The sequence below is a fragment of the Rhinoraja longicauda genome, chromosome 11 (genome assembly GCF_053455715.1).
Source record: "Rhinoraja longicauda isolate Sanriku21f chromosome 11, sRhiLon1.1, whole genome shotgun sequence".
Taxonomy (NCBI): domain Eukaryota; kingdom Metazoa; phylum Chordata; class Chondrichthyes; order Rajiformes; family Arhynchobatidae; genus Rhinoraja; species Rhinoraja longicauda.
The window spans coordinates 15,104,222-15,110,347 of NC_135963.1; positions in this window are offsets into that span (position 1 = coordinate 15,104,222).

Consider the following 6,126-nt stretch of genomic DNA (forward strand, 5'->3'; position numbering starts at 1 on the left):
GTTTTACGAGAGTTTTCCGGTCGTACGTTATTAGTGCTAGTGTGTTAGTGCTTAAAAATAAATTAAAAATGAACATACAAGTTAAAAAAAAATGCACAGTCTCCGCGGAGCGACCACGAGGGCGACTGGACTCGGCTGCCCCATCCTCCTCATCAAAGTCAAGTCCATGTGTTGGAAGTGCTGGAGTGCCCCCGATCCAGGTAGTCTAGGTAAGCCTGACCCGACGTCCCTCTCCTCTGCCGACCGCCTCTGCATCTGGAGGGTGCACCTCCTGCAGCCGACCTTGAAGGCGCTGAGGTAATACCCCATCCCTCTCCTACCGGCCACTCCTCATGTCCGTCGCTGCCACCGGCTCCCTTCTCGACTCTCCCGGTCGGTCTTCGTGGCTCCGAGCTTCTCCCGCACGTGGCCGTTGGGTCTTCATTCTCAGAGGCCGACGGGCCTTTGTTGTGGTCGGCCGCCGGGCCCGTCCTTGTCTCTTGTTCTCGGCATGGAGAAATTAATTTAACATCAGTTTTTGTCTAAAGAAATGGAAATGCTGCTTCCTACCAGGAGCACTCCATGGTGTTACACAAGATACATACCCAATACATTTTATACCGGGAGCTTTACTTGGTTAATAAGGGAACAGTTATTCCTCTGCTTAAGCAGCATTTTCTACACCTGAAGGAGAAACTTTTAATAATTCAAGATCCAGATATACTTTGAGACTGATTAATGACATGGAAAAAAAAATTTGATGGCCGTTTTCATTTTTTTCTTTGTGATAATGTAGTCAGTGCTCCAATCTGTGGCTGGAACTTAAAAGCCGCAAGGTTGCACAGGCAGTCAGATTGAGTGTTATCAACTAATGACAAATTGCCCATCTATCCCATTGTAAATGAAGCAGTCACTGAAATTTATCTCAAACTCAATAGGGTATCCAACCATGTAATATAGTTATCATACATTCATTTCAAAGATGGAGAACTACATTGTGGCCTTAACAGATAAAATGGGTAATGTTTAAAAAAAAAAGTGGAATGCACATTTATTATTTGCAAAAGTAATGTGAAACATAAGTGATTTTGAAATGTATTAATGAGTCTTGTTTCTGTCAAGGGAACTAATATGTGCAGATTTTTTTTACACTCAGTTACAATCATCACAATGTTTAAAAGACATTTGGACACGTACATGGATAGGATAGGTTTAGAAGGGTATGAGCCAAACACTGGCAGGTGGGACGAGTGTAGATGGGGAATGTTGGTCAGCATGGGAATGTGGGGCCGAAGGGCCTGTTTCCACCCTGTATGATTTTGACTACAACAGTATAGATATTGCACAAGATTAACGATAAAACCCATGAAATGTTCTTAACAAGAACCTTTTTCCTTCTCTCACTGGGGTCAAATAACTTGGGAATAAACGCGAGGGATCCTTCTCTAAGCGATTGCTTTTCTTTCTAAACCATCTGTGGTTAGTTCTACTTTTCGGAAGAAAAAAAATTCAATGGATGATATTGACTGTGTTCTTTAATATTAGGGAAATATCATTGGAGGGAATAAAATAATTTTAGCATCATACCCAGTGTAGCCATAATTCTATTATCAGTTATTGGATAATATTTTTCTCTTATCTTATTTGTAGTACATGTTGGATAGGAGGTCTCAGATTTGGTTAATTCCTTGAGCAGGTGTTCTCCCATTCTATTCCTTGTTAAATGGAAAGTTCATCAGCTGAATCCCTAGTTTTAGAGTTTATAGAAGTGGGAAGTGGGATGTCAACTGGGAGGAGCCAGCGCTGCCGTCGCAGCTGCGGCTTGCCTGCAGTCCGTCTGTCTTTTGTGTTTTTTGTTGTTTTTGTCTGAATTGTAGTTTTAATATGGTGTAGGGTTTGTATGTTATGTTTGGGGGGGGGGGGGGGTGGGAGGGAACGGGAACTGTAAAATTCTCTCTCCCGAACGGAGACGCGACCTTTGTTTCTGTGTCGTGTCTCCGTTCCCGTTGCGGCCTACCACCGGCCATGCACCTGGGACCACCTGGGGCTCTGGTTCGCAGAGCCCGCGGCCCGGACTCACCAACTGCGGCGCTGGCCGCCTTCGGATGCTGCTGGAGCGGCTGCGACTCGTCTCCGGAGGCTCCGGCGCGGGCCGCGTGGACGTTGGAAGCCCGCAGGCCCCTGGGTGGGGGCCGACATCGGGACCTCCGGCAGCGGCAGAGGCAGCGTGTTCACCCGCCCCGAATCGCGGGGCTTGGGTCGGCCCGCCGCGGACCTTTCACCGTCCGGCGCGGCCTGGAATAGCCCAGCGGGGGCTTCAATGTCGGGAGCCCCGACCGCCCCAACGTGGCAACTCCAACAGCCTGACCGCGGGAGAAGACGGCAGGGAAGAGAAAAGACATTGTGGCCTTCCATCACAGTGAGAAGGGACTGGAGGAGACTCACTGTGATGGATGTTTCTTTTTGTTTGGTGTTAGTTGTGATTGTATGTGTTATTGCATTTTTATTGATTAATCTTATTGGTCTTATTGTTCAACTGCAGGTAATGTTTCATTTCACTACACATTTATGTGTATGTGACAAATAAACGACTATTGAAGTGTTAGATCTCTCAGTGTTTTGGGATCTCTGGTTTTCTGTCAATTTCCTATCGCATTTTATGATTGTCACCTTATTACACGTGGGATCAATGGTCGGTACGGACTCAGTGTGCCAAAGGGCCTATTTCCACAATGTATCCCTAAACCAAAAAAACTTATTGCACTTAAAACAAATATGCTCTTTGTCTTGATTTTACACCCAAGCTTACGGGAGAACTATTCAGTAATCTGATAATAGAAGCTAACCCTGAATCTGGTGCTTTCAAACTTTTGTATACACTGGAATTTAGAAGGATGAGAGGAGATCTTATCGAAACGTATAAGATTATTAAGGGGTTGGACACGTTAGAGGCAGGAAACATGTTCCCACTGTTGGGGGAGTCCAGAACAAGGGGCCACAGTTTAAGAATAAGGGGTAGGCCATTTAGAACTGAGATGAGGAAAAACTTTTTTTGTGAATCTGTGGAATTCTCTGCCTCAGAAGGCAGTGGAGGCCAATTCTCTGAATGCATTCAAGAGAGAGCTGGATAGAGCTCTTAAGGATAGCGGAGTCAGGGGGAGAAGGTAGGAACGGGGTACTGATTGAGAATGATCAGCCATGATCACATTGAATGGCGGTGCTGGCTCGAAGGGCCGAATGGCCTCCTCCTGCACCTATTGTCTATTGTCTATTGAGTCAATGGGGTGGGCTGGCTGGCTTGTGTGGTGGACTGGGCTACCTTCACAACACAGCAATAAGAGGAAGTTCAGGTGTGCTGGAGGAGCAAAGTTTAGTGGTCGGGGGAAAATTGCAGTTGCTGCCTGATATCAACACTTTAATAGAACGCTACGCTGAGCTTAGTTGGCCCACTGACAACCTCCACCTCAGATTACAATAAATTGTCTTTTTCTATTGTTGTAAAATCCCTTGGGACGACCTGAGGCTCGTAATGCAAGATTTTCTTTCTTGTAAGTAGGCACGTGGATCCCTGTGGAACAATATCCTGCCTAGTTTTGACCACCCAGTTGGCTTGTGTTGTGCTGATAAACACTTCTGATTCCTGATATTGCAATAGAAAGAAACTGAAGACGTTCAAAGCTGTGAGTCACATATCACCAATAACCATCGTAATCTGTATCTTGGATGACATTCATCTGCATCTGGTAAGTTATGATATTAGGGTGTCAGGGGTTATGGGGAGAAGGCAGGAAAATGGGATTGAGAGGGAGATTAGAACAGAGATGAGGAGAAACTTTTTTAGTCAGAGAGTTGTGAATCTGTGGAATTCTCTGCCTGAGAGGGCAGTGGAGGCCAATTCTCTGAATACATTCAAGAGAGAGCTAGATAGAGCTCTTAAGGATAGCGGAGTCAGGGGGTATGGGGAGAAAGCAGGAACGGGGTACTGATTGAGAATGATCAGCCATGATCACATTGAATGGCTGTGCTGGCTCGAAGGGCCGAATGGCCTACTCCTGCACCTATTGTCTATTGTCTATTGTCTATTGAAAGATAGGTCAGCCATGATTGAATGGCAAAGTAGACTTGATGGGCCGAATGGCCTGATTCTGCTCCTACAAACTTATAATTCCTTGTTCCTAAGGGAATTATCATTCTTTCCTTCAAAGTGAATTTTTTCCTAAATTCTGAGATTTCCTTACATAAGGATTAGAATTCCAGCATAATTTTAATTGCATATTATCTAAATTTCCTGATGCTTCCAAAGATTTAAAAACCTTTTTAAATTTCCAAGTTTGTTCTCACTTTCATGTCCCCAACATAGCCCTGTTATTCCTCATTGGTTATATCATTTCTGAGTGTTTTCCAAAATATTTTGTTTTGTGCCCAAACCTACCAAGATTATTTTCAGAAGTATCTTCTGAAGTTCTCTTCTGATTACCTTCAAAATAAGCTGTTCAGGGGCACAGCACTTTTGACTTGAATTAAGATCTCCATCTCCTCTGGTGTCTCTTGATAAAACTAACTTAACAGCCTGTGGCTATACTGGAGTATAGCCTAACAATGACCAATTCAGCCTCTTTAAATAAATATGAGCTAGATATTCTTGACCTATACAAAGTCATTCTGCACCAACTGTTTGAATTTGCATTCACTTCCTCAAAACCTCCCCTTTCAACGTGGAGCGGCCTTCCTCATGGATGATATTAACCTTGCCCATAATCAACTCTTCCAGCTGCTTATGCTCTTTCTTTGACAAAAAACCTTGAATTTCAAAACAATTTTCTCCTGGTCCATCTAATCGATAATGCTTTCAAATGATTATCCTTTGCTGGATCTCATTATCTTCTGCTGTTGAATTGTTCCTTTTGATTTCTGGAATGTCCTCTTCGTGATGTTATCATATTTTAATATATTTTGTGAGTCTCCATTCTCCACCAATTCCATAAATTTCATCATCTTGAAAATGTATTAAGAGAAGGGGTAAGCCATTTGGCCCCTCAATCTCGCTTTGTTTTCCAATAAGTTATTGACCAACCTGCGCCTTCCCTCAAACTTCAACGATGTTTTTGGTCAGCTAATTATATTTAAGGTACAACTTTCAGCCCCACCTTTGTCATTATTAAGAGCTAGATAGAGCTCTTAAGGATAGCGGAGTCAGTGGGTATGGGGAGAAGGCAGGAACGGGATACTGATTAAGAATGATCAGCCATGATCACATTGAATGGTGGTGTTGGCTCGAAGGGCCAAATGGCCTACTCCTGCACCTATTGTCTATTATTGTAGGAGGGTCTGAAAAGCTTGCGTGAGTAATGGAATCTGATATAATGGAGACCATGATACATTCTGAAAGAACCTCCACTTTTGCAGAAAATGGTAAAGATAAGAAACTTCAGCCCCAGTACTCTTAAGCTCTCAGCAATCCCACCAAGCTCCCCACCGCCCAAATAAATCTCATTGTCAAAACATGATGGGAAGAGGTGTAAGCCATTTGGCATCTCAATGTTGCATACACCTGCAATGGTGGCAGTCAAATAATGGGTAGCAAGGCAATTACAGGAATCATAAAACAAACATACAGAAAACTAACTCAGTGGGTCAGGTGGCACCCATGACAGATGACATTTTGGGCCACATCCTTCTTCAGACTCCATGAGGAAAACTAATGTCAGATGCTCAGATGTTCTGGATGGCCTGGAACAGGATGGAAAATGCCGCTGCCTCACAGCGCCAAAGTACAGGGATTGATCTTCACCTCAGGTGCTATCTGAGTGGAGTTTGCACATTCCCCCTGTGACTTCGTGGGTTTTCTCTGGGTGCTCCGGTTTCTTCCCACAACCCACAAACGTGTAGGTTTGTAAGTTAATTGGCCTCTGTAAATTGCTTCTAGTGTGTAGGGAGTGGGAGAGAAAGTGGGATAGCATAGATTTAGTGTGCATGGGTGATCGAAGATAGACATAAAAGGTTGGAGTAACTCAATGGGTCAGGCAGCATCTCTGGAAGGAAGGAATGGGTGACGTTTCAGGTCGAGACCCTTCTTCAGACTGAAAGTCATGGGAAAGGGAAACGAGAGATATAGACGATGATGACATTTCTCCTACTGTCTTCCTG